This window comes from Balaenoptera borealis, assembly GCF_965194805.1.
Source record: "Balaenoptera borealis genome assembly, chromosome: 4".
Lineage (NCBI taxonomy): Eukaryota > Metazoa > Chordata > Mammalia > Artiodactyla > Balaenopteridae > Balaenoptera > Balaenoptera borealis.
In genome coordinates this window covers 31583451-31595750 of record NC_138861.1, presented here as the reverse complement: position 1 = coordinate 31595750, position 12300 = coordinate 31583451, and the positions used below count along the sequence as shown (strand labels likewise).

Here is a 12300-nt window from a genome sequence, read left to right as displayed (position 1 = left end):
TTTTCTCACCGATTACATCATCATTTTAGCGATAACTTACCATCATTTCTGATGATTTTCCAAGGGTCATGCTGACCTGTTAACATTTGAGTTTGAAGTGTTTCTGACCTCAACCATTTGGTCAAATAAACAAGCACTGATTTGCACAAGGGAGCTGCTATTTATAGGCACTCAACACTGGTTTCCTTTCTAAATTGAAGAGTCCTTTGGTAATGTAAACAACCACCCTCTGACTTTGTTTGTTTTGAATACTCCTAGTTTCACTTTCCTATTTGCTTAAAGCACTGTATATCTGTATAAACCCACCAGAGGAGAAACTGATGTCCCCAAGGTTCTTCTTAAAAAGAGCCAGAACCCAAGCATTATGATGCAAATGCTTTCTGGAAGATGCAACTGCTTGCAAGATGATTCTTCAAATGGTGAGATTTTATATATATATATATATGGATAGGGTAGAGAGGTGAAGATTGCTTTAAAGACTTGGGAGGCAGTAGACTATAATAGTTGAGTATAAATCCTAGAATCAGACTGCCTGTATTTGAAAACAAGCATTGCCATTTATGAGTTCTGTGCCCTTGGAAAAGTAATTTTATCTCCTGTGCCTCATATTCCTTATTTGTAAAATGATAGTAAAGATAGTAACTCTCTGTTATAAGTTGTTATGAACCCCAAATAGCCAAAACAATCTTGAAAAAGAAGAACAAAACTGGAGGCATTTTTGCTGAACATGGCCTCTCTACACTGACACCAAAGTAAATCTCAGAGACAGAGTTGTTGGGTGAAGTAGAAAAGAATAGGTTTATTGCTTTGCCAGGCAAAGGGGGACACAGCAGGCTAGTGGCCCCAAAACTGTGTCCTCCTTTGGGGAGGGTAGCACGGAATCTTACAGTAGTGGTCAAAGAAGCAAGGCTGTAGATAAGAATCAGGGTGTACCATCTGGCTGTGAGAGCTGTCTACAGGCTGTGGGCTGGCAGTGTGCTGATCTTTTAAAGTTTCTTTCCCTACCCAATCCCCCCTTTTTGGTGAGGTTTCAGTGAGGTCTGTTAGGTGGGCATCCTACAGCTTACTTGGCTTGAATATACTCTCCTTTGGTGTGGTCTCTTCCGGGGGCCGATTGGGAGAAAGAAAAACCAATACTGTAACTGTTTTGATACTGAAAACTGTTAATGTCTTTTTGAAATAAAGAACCAGTCCCTCCAAAAAAAAAAAAGAATCAGGGTGCATGCAGTGCTTGCATTCTTGTCATCCCTGGATCATGTCAGAACCTTCAAGGCTGGTTTCAGGCAGTCCCATGACTGGCTTCTGTGGTTCTCGAGGTTATGGAACTGTGAACTTCTCTCTGGAATGCAAGATGAAAAGAGTTCTGGAGACGGATGGCGGAGATGGTTGTACAACAATGTGTATGTACTTAAAACCCCTCGACTGTATACTTAAAATGGTTAAGATGGTAACTTGTGTATTTTCCCACAATTAAAATTTTTAAGTAAATATATTTCTTAAGAGTGCAGCTTTTGGTGGCATAGAATTCTCTCCCTCTTCTTGGTCTCCAGAAGATGAGAAGGAGGATGTGCCATCTTGTGGCATTTATTCCCGTAGACCACTGCATCGAGGTGGTCTGATTTTCAATTATTCATTAAACAAATAGCTACTGATGATTTACTATGTACTATGTAATTATTCATTAAACAAATAGCTACTGATGATTTACTATGTAGAGGCTGACAGCAAACAAAAAAGGTCCCCCAAATTTCCTATCCATAGGGATCTTACCTTCCAGCAGGTGGAGAAAAACCATAAATAAAATAAACAAGTAAGATACATAGTATTTAACAACAAACTAGTGAATAAAACAAAAAAGAAGCAGACTCACAGATATAGAGAACAAACGTGATCATCAGTGGGGAGAGGGAAGGGGGCAGGGCAACTTAGGGGTGGGGGAATGGTTATTATGGGATGATATGAAATCATGTGTGAAAGTTTTGAAAATTGTAAAGCACTACAGAATTTAAAGAATCTTTCATTCAATTTAAAAGAAGAAAAAACAAAGAAAAAACTAAATAAAAGAAAAAGATATACAGCATTTAGATGGCAATATGAGTATGGAGAGGGTGGATAAAACATGTATAAGGGTTGTTATTTTAAATAGAATTGTCAGAGGAGACTTCACTGAGGAAATATATGAGTAAGACTTGAATTAAGGAAGTTAGCCATGGAGGTATCTGGGGGAAGAATGTTCCAGACAAAAGGAAAAGTCAGTGCAAAGGCCCTGAGGCAGACGCATGACTGGTACATACAGGGAAGAGCAAAGGGGCCATAGTGGCTGAAACAGAGTAAGCAAGGGCGAAGTAGTCTAAGATGAGGTTAGAGACATCAAAGAGGTCATCCCAGATCACGAAGGCCATGGTAGCCCACTGTTAGTAAGACTTTGGCTCTTACTCTGAGATGGCAGCTAGAGGAATTACGCGATCTGACTTCTGTGTTAAAAAGATCTCAGGTTGGGGTTGGGGAGGTCAAGGGCAGAACCAGGGAGACTAGTAGGATTGCCATATTCCAGGTAAGAGGTGTTAAGAGCTCAGACCAGGTAGACAGCAATGGAGGTGGTAAGAAGTGGTCAGATTCTGGGTGTATTTTGAGGAAAGGGCCGACAGGATTTTCTGGGAGGCTGGCTCAAGAGGAAGAAGGAAGTGAAAGGTTAAAGAAGACTCTACTAGTTTCCTGTGCCTGCTGGAACACAACACCCCAAGCTTGGCAGCTTAAAACGACACACGTTTATTCTGTCACAATTCTAAAGGCCAGAAGGCTGAAACAAAGGAGCTGCCAGGGCTGTCCTAAGTCCAGAAGCTCTGGGGCTATTCTGCTCCCTGCCTCTCCCAGTTTCTGGAGATCCAGGCATTCCCTAGGTGGAGGCTGCAGGACTCCAGTCTCTGCCTCCACCCTCACTTGGCCTTCTCCTCTGTCTACGTCATCTCTTTTGTCTCTCATAAGAACACTTGTCACTGGATTTAGGACCCACCCAGATAATTCAGCATGACCTCATCTCAAGATCCTTAACTACCTCTGCCAAGACCTTTCCGCCAGATAAGGTCACATTCACAGGTACTGGGAGTTAGAACGTGGCTGTATCTTTTTGGGAGACACCATTGAATTCGTTGCAATGACTCACGCTTTTAACCCGAGCAACCGTAAGGATGTAATCGCCATTAAGTGAGATGGTGAAGATATGGGTTGAACAGAGTAGGGAGAGGAGTCTAGGACCTCAGTGTTGGACACGTCAGGTCTGAGAGGCTTACTTGATATTCAGTGGAGATGTTGGGTGGGGCAGCTGGATGAACAAGCCTGGAGCTCAGGGCAGTGCAGGACTTGAGCCATAAGTACGGAGGTACCAAGATGCGGCAGCATGGCAAGAGGCGGGGCCTGTGATGTAACCCCGGGAGGGATGGAGACAGAAGAGGGAAGCCATGGGACTTCCCTGGCGGTCCAGCGGTTAAGACTCTGCGCTTCCAAGGCAGGGTGTGTGGGTTCGATCCCCGGCTGGGGATGGGGAACTAAGATTCTGCATGCTGCATTGCACGGCCACAGAAAAAAGAAAGAAAAACGAGGGAAGCCATGCCAGCGTTCGGAGGATGCAGCTAAGAGCTGAGAAGAGAAGTCGGGCAAAATGAGAAGAAACAGAAGCGTGTAAGGTCCTAGAAGCTGAGTGGAGAAATTGCTGGAAGGAGGAAGGAGTGATCAACTCCATATTCTGACCACGGCATCATAGTTGCAAATTCTCAGACCTAGGGCTTCAGGTGAAAGGTGAAATTTCTCTGCAGTTTCCTATAACAAAATTGTGCAATTTTCATGTAACTCCTCTTTTATGATGTGGGAAAGCCAGTGGCATCTGATTGAAATCATCACAGATACCCTGAAGTTCCTTATAATGAAGTATGTTTTCAAAGCGTTGCGTTATTAGTTTGATCAGCAAAGCCTTCTCACTGGGTCAGTGTTTACTGCATTTGACTCAGAAGGGAAAGAAAGGCGTCTGTCTCAACCCCACACAAGGTAGGAGAAACCGTCGAGAGCTATCGCTGCCTGGAATCACACCATTTTCCTCATTTGAAGCTCCTGAGGTAAAGGCCTTGTTATATCCTTCATAGGAGTGTGTGGGAAATCACTTGGAGAAACTGTTTTAAAAGGTTCTAAACTACTGCTAGAGAATAGTGTAGTCACCTCAGGAACCAAGACAGCAATTCGACAAGTGAAAAAATTCCACCATTTTGACTGACTTCTGTTGCAAGATGCCAAACATCTGGTGAAATCAATCAACGGAGTTAAGCAAGTTGTTTGTCATTCATGGGGGATGGAAAGGGGAGAAGTAGCATGAGGCGATGGATTAGATTTTCCACCAAGTGGTCATCCCAAAGACACAGCTTAAACCTTGAGCAGATTTTGGCTTTTTTGTGAATGATAATAAATGGTTTAATTAGAGAATCGAGTGCTAAATCCTGAAAAGTACGTCTTGTGGAAATTGTTTCTGTGTCGCTGTAGCCAGAATATCTCAGGCTTCACTGGTCTGTGACCGCAAATGGGATTTCATCAATATTAATATCCAAATCTCCATGACTCACAGCCTCCATCAGCTTGACATCCAAATTCCCCTCCCTTGAGTGTATTAGGGAATCCCCAGGGTGTGTATTTATAACGTCCCTAAAGTTGTAAGCTTGGCTGAGAGGGGATCTCAACCCTGACCCCAGAAGAGCCCCTCCATGCTAGTGGCTGCTCAGAGCCACTGCCGCACTGGGCATCCTTGGGGCTGGACCAGCTCTGAAACTCCGAGCGGACGACTAGCCTCCTCTCGCTTGTGAAGCCAGAACATTCCCTGGTTACATTCAGTTACAGGGTTGACAACACAAGGGTCCTTGAGCCTCAGAATGTCATAAGCCTTAGTCACAAGCCCTTTCACTTCAGGCACAAAGCCCTTTTCTCCCCCAGGAGATGAAGTCGTGCTTCCTGGGTGGGAAGCAGTTCTGGAAAGGCAGCTCAGCCCTTTACAGTGAGTCGTCCTCAAGGTCAGTAAGGACGTGTGTTCTCCAGAAGGCTCCTCAGCCCTCGGGGAGTCAGAGATTGTGAACAGCCTGATGGGAGAAAAGGCTATTGCCTCACCGTCCTCACCAGGACCATCTGAGTCTCCACTCTGTCCCCAGCCGAGACACTTCTTTAGAAAGATTTTTTTTAAGGATTGGAAATGTTCTGTCCTCTAAAATGATTAGCCTGGTAGCCTGTTTCCATTTCCAGCAAAAGACAGAAATTTGGGGGGAAATAAGAACAGTTAGAGCCCTTTGGAAGAGAGATCCATCCCATGGCTACTCTGCAGACCTCCGTACACTTGTACCTGACAGAAAATCCTCAGCTTGCTCAGGGTGGGGCTGGGGACACCAGGGAATTGTCCTAGCCTGGACCCAGTCTCCCAGAACCAAGGAAAGAGAGGGACTCCTTAATAGGAGATCAAAAGTACTTCTTTCGGACTTCCCTGGTGGCGCAGTGGTTAAGAATCCGCCTGCCAATGCAGGGGACACGGGTTCGAGCCCTGGTCCGGAAAGTTCCCACGTGCCGCGGCGCAACTAAGCCCGTGCGCCACAACTACTGAGCCTGCGCTCTAGATCCCGTGAGCCACAACTACTGAGCCCGCGTGCCGCAACTACTGAAGCCTGCACACCTAGAGCCTGTGCTCCGCAACCGCAACGAGAAACCCACGCACAGCAACGAAGAGTAGCCCCCGCTCGTGGAAACTAGAGAAAGCCCGCGCGCAGCAACGAAGACCCAACACAACCAAAAATAAATAAATTTATTGAAAAAAGAAAAGGAAAAAAAAGTACTTCTTTCTCTACCCCAGTTCGCTCAGAGTTTGTTGGGTTATCTTGCATAGAGAAAAGGATTCAGCAATCTGGAACTTGTGGGCAAAGGATCAGATTTATAATAGTAGTGGTAATAAGAAGAAATCTAATTACTTTGAGTGTTTACTATGTGCTAGGCATTGTGCTAAGTATTATATATATGTACTATAAAATACTATTTATATGTATACACACACATATAAACTTACTTAATCCATACCCCAAGTTTCTGATGTATCCCCATTTTACAGAGAAGTAAATTGAGGCTCAAAAAGTTTCCATTAACAAGGCCACAGAATCCAGGAGCCCAACCCAGTATAACTCCAAAGCCTGAGCTTTGAACCACAATACTCTATTGGTTCTTAACATTCAGATGTAAAAAATCACCCCAAACACCCTCTGAAATCAGAAAAGCCCTTCACAAAACACAATTTTATTGAAGGTTTCCTTTGGACATCATTGCAGTGAATTTGATTTGTGTTCCAGAAAGACTCGTGTGAGAGAGGGGGAAAAAAAAAAAAAAAAAAAGCACACCCTGGGTCAGATCCTCCCGAGTTGTGTGATACTGAGAGGCTTTAGGAGATCTGGGTCCTCTGCAGCCTCCCTAACTCTGGAACCATGAAGTTGCTGGGCGTGTAACTCTGGAAGAGCTATACGTATATGGGCAGGCTCTTCCCAGGAGTCCCCAGACCTCAGTTTCACTTGATCAGGGACTGTGGATCCTCAGAAAAGTTATGGCACCTCGCAGGGTTTCCTCACTGCCACATCTGGAAGACCAGGAGAAATGTGGCTGGTGTGGTAGTATTCTCCACCTCCAGCCCCGCCAGCCCCTCCAGCCCAGAGGGAATGAATGGAATGTGCCTGGGATGGGGCAAGCCTGTTTCGAAGGAGCTGTAAGTTCCTGAGAAAGAGTCTTAAGTCACCAGAGGATGCTACTTGTTATTATTTCAGAAACCAAGGAGTTTTGTCTCCCAGGCCATCACTCTGGTTCTATTCACCACCAATCAATTTCACTAAAGATGAGCGCAGAAATGAAAAATAAAATGGCCATTAAAAGTTTTATTACAGTACATGTCCAGTGGCTATTTTTAAATAGAATCCCTTTGAAATTTTATTCTTGACATTTTTTTTTTCATCAACTGATTAGGACTGTGTGATAGATTAAGTGAAATTTCACTTTAGAATTATGTTGCTTTTTAACTGCCCCCCAAAATGAGGTATTCATTTTAACTCTTCTCATCCAAAAGGAACATCAAATTCAGGTCTGGAGAAAAGAAATTGTGACAATTTCCTCCTTCTCTTCAACATAATTATATATGACTTTTAAAAAAATCGGTTCAATTATTAATCTGCAAAAAATGAGACAGATAATGAAAACTGAGATGGCGCCTGAAACTCATCAGCACATGGACAGCAGTCCTTTCAGGAACTGTAGATCAAAGCTTTGTGATAAAATGCACCGACAGAACCAATTCATTTACATCCCATTTTGTACGACACTAAGTAGAAGAGCTAGTGTCACAATTTCATTATCCCTGTCCCTCATGCATATTGCATTGTGAATTAATGTAGTGATGCAAAGTTGAAAGCAACCTTAAAGGGGAAAACATGAGGCTCAGAGCAGCTTACTCTAAGGTGCATCTCACTGTCAACTAAAATTTACCATCATTGTGTTATCTCACTCTCTTGCCATAACCTAATGACATCAGAGGCATTGAATCTGGAAACTGAAGTGACAGGACATGCCTCTGTGCTGCATATAATACTTAGGAGAACTAAGCAGCTGGAAAGAGAACCTGCCCCTTGGGGAATGGGCAGCCAATGAGAGAGTGCTTTGATGATGTAATATCTTTTCTCCCTGGTGAGTCCTTGGTTAAATGGAAACAAAGATAACAATAATGCACTCCAGGAGTTTGTAAATTCCTTCTGCCTGAACAACTCCTGGCATTCTGCACACCTCTCACTGATCTCAGGAGGTGGGCTCCCGACTTAGGGAACGGCCAAGACTTCAAATGAGCCCAAGGCAACAGATGGACATAGCTGCCTCAGAACAACGTGACTCTCTCTGTCCCTAGGGTTTGCTAGTCTCCCTGGTTTGGGTGAACATTGTCCTGCGCTGGGTGGTCGGGGGTGTTTTCCAGCACCACCAAGCCACTCTCCAGTTCTCAGTGGACACTGATTGACTGTCCTACAAATTGAACTCAGTACTGACACTCCTTACCTGGAGGTGGCCTCGTATCCCACGGGGCTCAGGGCTGAAGTCCCACAGTCCCCATTTCAGACACCAGTCCCAAGTCCAGGTTGTCACCTGTGCTTCTGACCAACTGGCTGTGAATAGGAAGTTCCCCTGACCCCCTCCTCAGGTTTGAGTGATTTGCTAGTGCAGCTCACAGAACTCAGAAAACATTAACTTGCATTTGTCAGTTTATTGTAGTGGATATTTATAAAGGATACAGATGAACAGCCACATGAAGAGGTACATAGGGTGAGGTCCAGAAGGGTTCTTGAATACAGAAACTTCTGTCCCTGGGGACCAGGGTGCACCACCTTCCTGGCACATGGATGCATTCACCAATCCAGAAGCTCATCAAATTTCATTGTCTGAGAGTTTTAATAGAGCTTATCTGCGACTCTCCCCTGTCCCCTTCCCAGCCTGAGTGCGGATGAAAGTTCCAACCTTCTAATCACTTGGTCTTTCTGGTGACCAGCCCCATCTGAGGGGATCTAGGGGTCCCACCTTAAGTCACCTCATTAGCGTAAACTCAGATGTGCTCAAAAGGGGGCTCCTTATGAAGAACAAAAGACACTCCTGTCACTCAGGAAATTCCAAGGGTTTGAGGAGTTCTGTGCCAGGAACCAGGGAGAAAGTCCAGATATACTTATTATACCCCAGTGGGCATCACCTGCACTTTTCAGTGATGGCAGACAAGGACCGTTCCAGCTAAGAGAGGGTGGTGACCCCCCTGGTGTGCAGATGGGCTCCAAGGTGATGCCCTAGCATCTGATCTCACTGCCTCCAGTCTCTCCCACCTGATCTATGCAAGACTCATTCCATAAAAGCACATCTCTGACCATATCTTTCTCCTGCTCAAAATAAAGTCCTGGCATCACTGCAATCTTGTCTTTCCAGGTTTATTTCCAACTGCTCTCTCCCCACACCCCATGCTCCAGCCTAGCCCAACTCTTCCCTCACCCACACCTGTGCTCGACCACCTCTGAGCCTTTTGCATACCTCTGCCTGCCATGCTCTCCTCTCTTGTGCCTGTCCAAATCCTATCCAGTTTCTGTGTGAAACCATCCTCAGTACTTGTCTGAGCCACTAATTCCTCTTCAGGAGAAAACTTTCTTTAGCTGAAAGATATAAGAGGTGCAGGGTCTGGTGTAGCAGTCCTCAAACATTTTTGCTTGTGTATGCGTCAAATAATTTTTTATAAGACGGTGTGTCCCCTCACACATTTTATTTCTTTTAATTTTTAAAAATATTTATTTATTTATTTATTTTGGCTGCGCCGGATTATATTTGTGGCACACAGGATCTTTTAGTTGCAGCATGCGGGCTCTTAGTTGTGGCATGCAGACTTCTTTTCTTTTTTTAATTAATTTTTATTGGAGTATAGTTGCTTTACAATGTTGTGTTAGCTTCTACTACACAGCAAAATGAATCAGCCATACATATACATATATCCCCTCCCTTTTGGATTTCTCTCCCATTTAGGATACCACAGTGCATTAGTTGCGGTATGCAGACTCTTAGTTGTGGCACACTGACTTCTTAGTTGCAGCACGTGAGCTCTTAGTTGCAGCATGAATGTGGGATCTAGTTCCCCGACCAGGGATCAAACCCGGGCCCCTTGCATTGGGAGTGCGGAGTCTTACCCACTGGACCACCAGGGAAGTACCTCACACATTTTAAGTTGACACTAAAATTTTTCTATTATAAGTTTAAGTAATGGCAAAGGCAGCAACTGTTGGCACAGTGGTCCTCACACTTGTGTAGGCATCAGAATCACCTGGAGGGCAGGTGAAAACACAGATTGCTGGGGCCCGTCCTCAGATTTTCTGATTCAATAAGTTTCAGGTGGGGCCTGGGAATTTCCATTTCTGTAAAGTTACCCGGTGATCCCAGGTGCTAAGGCTCAGGAACCACACTTGGAGAACTACTGTTCTGCTGTATTGTAAATATTGACATCTTAAAACCGTCGTATCACGCCTTTAAATACATCGAGTGGAATCTAAAAGTGGCAGCAATTTGAGAGTCACCATCATCCAATTCTTAAAAATACAAGAATAAGCTCTTCTTGACAACTGGAAATTTTACGTTGCTCCTTTTTCTCCTTGAGCTTTTATTTCCATCCTATTTCCTCCATTGAATTTTATGCTAATGTAATATATTTTATCCTTAAAAGTATTTTATTGATCACTCTTTTGCATATCTGTCATAAATGTAGGTATAGAAGTTGAAATTGAAATTTATTTAAATTTCCTGTAACAGGCTCTGAGTTTAAAAAATGTTTATTTTGGATTAAGTTAGTATTACAATTATTAGTAGTATACAATTGAACAACATATATATATTTATTAAAGATGAAAAGTGAAATTTTATTGGAAATGTAGCTCTTTATAAGATGGGACTTTTCAAAATTAGTTCTTTTTTTTTTTAATTAACATTACTTATTGCTAGAATGACACAGGCTTCTATATGAATTCTATTCCAATTTTTATTTTTCAATTTTTTTTTTTTTTTTAATTTATGGCTGTGTTGGGTCTTCGTTTCTGTGCGAGGATTTTCTCTAGTTGTGGCAAGCGGGGGCCACTCTTCATCGCGGTGCGCGCGCCTCTCACTATTGTGGCCTCTCTTGTTGTGGAGAACGGGCTCCAGACGCGCAGGCTCAGCAACTGTGGCTCACGGGCCTATTTGCATGTGGGATCCTCCCAGACCAGGGCTCGAACCCGTGTCCCCCGCATTGGCAGGCAGACTCCCAACCACTGCACCACCAGGGAAGCCCCAATTTTTATTTTTTATAGACACAGCACCGAAGAATATTGTTGACATGAAAATGGAATGAATTATGTAACTGCAATTTTACTTAATTCTCTGAATGCCTTCCAAGTTATAGACCAACAATCTCATAGTGATCTAACATCTAGAATTATTTTTTATGATCTACCAGCTAAAAATGCGATTAGGTCTCCTTCAATACAGTTGAAAGCAAAAAATTAGAAACCACCTGGCTTGCAAAAGTGTTTGTTACCAAATATTTGAACCATTCTCTTTTTCAGTATTGACACCATTATTTCAAATTGTCCCTTTCTTTGCTGCACTGGAGGTTTTGTTTTATTTGTTTGTGATTTTTTGCTTTTTTAATTATCTAGGACAGCGGTTGACAAACTAAGGCCAGCTGGTGCTGACCAAATTCTGCCCATCTTGTTTCTGTACAACCCTCAAGCTAAGAATGGTTTTTACATTTTTAAAGGATTGTAAAACATACACACACACACACAGACAAACATTCAAAGAGACAGTATGTGGCCCACAAATTCTGAAATATCTGCTATCTGGCCCTTTACAGGTAAATCTAGGACAAAGCAGCCTGGTAAGAGTCAGGAAGGTGACTACACACCTTAATTGTACAGTGGAGACTGGCCTTTGTGAAAGGATCTATCGTGATGCTGGATTCTTAAGATGATCAATTTTAGAAGAGGACAAATGGAGCATTCGAATCTGCAAATGATTCCCTATCTATTGCTGCATAACAAACTACCCAAAACTTGGTAGCTTAAACCAAGAACAGTCATTTACTTTGCTCACAAACCTGTAACTTGGGCAGGGCTGCCAGAGGAAAGCTCGCCTCTGCTCCACGTGACTTAGCTAAGGGCTGGGGGATGGGTTTCCAAGACAACACATGGATGTCAAGTTGTCCATGGCTGTCAGCTGGGAGCTCCGGGGGGCGGAGGCTGCAGGCTTCCTATCCTGTGCAGCGGGCCTGACTGCTCTCCTTAGAAAGACCTACTGGCAAGGCTGGTCCTTGACTAGTATTTGGGAATTTGGATTTGGGGAGGGTGCCCTAACTGATAAGAGTGGCTCTCTGTGCTTCAATTGTTTATATAAGCAATGTGGTTTATGCTAAATACCAGCCTCCTTCTGGGGGTCTAGAATCTTGGCACATGCTAGGCAGAGGGTGTCTATATGACCAGCCCACCATAAAAACCTTGGGCACATTGTCTCTTAGCCCTCCTGTGTAGATGCCATTTCACACGTGTGGTCACAGCTCGTTGCTGGAGGAATTCAGCGCGTCCTGCGTGACTCCACAGGGAGAGGACTCCAGAGACTTGTGCCTGTTTCTCCTGACTTTGCCCCGCACACCTTTTCCCTTTGCTGATTTGGCACTGTATCCTCTCATATAATAAATCCTAGTCGCAAGCACAA

At 43.8% G+C, this 12300-nt stretch overlaps 2 long non-coding RNA genes across 8 annotated transcripts in view; one reads left to right on the top strand and one right to left on the bottom strand.

The window, feature by feature from the left end:
• Positions 1-115, bottom strand: part of LOC309628181 — a 461146-nt gene extending 461031 nt beyond the window's left edge. For all 4 annotated transcript variants that reach the window (XR_014244217.1, XR_014244218.1, XR_014244219.1 and 1 more), the window contains exon 1: positions 41-115. This is a non-coding gene — a long non-coding RNA (uncharacterized lncRNA). The remainder of the gene's footprint in view (positions 1-40) is intronic.
• A 199-nt stretch (positions 116-314) lies between these two features.
• LOC309628177 lies at positions 315-12300 on the top strand. 4 transcript variants are annotated; one of them, XR_014244214.1, is made up of 4 exons: positions 321-419; positions 1317-1400; positions 11444-11467; positions 12117-12300. It is a non-coding gene; the product is annotated as an uncharacterized lncRNA (long non-coding RNA). The 4 variants fall into 4 exon arrangements; XR_014244213.1 differs by lacking the exon at positions 11444-11467 and having other exon boundaries at positions 315-419; XR_014244215.1 differs by lacking the exon at positions 1317-1400 and having other exon boundaries at positions 332-419.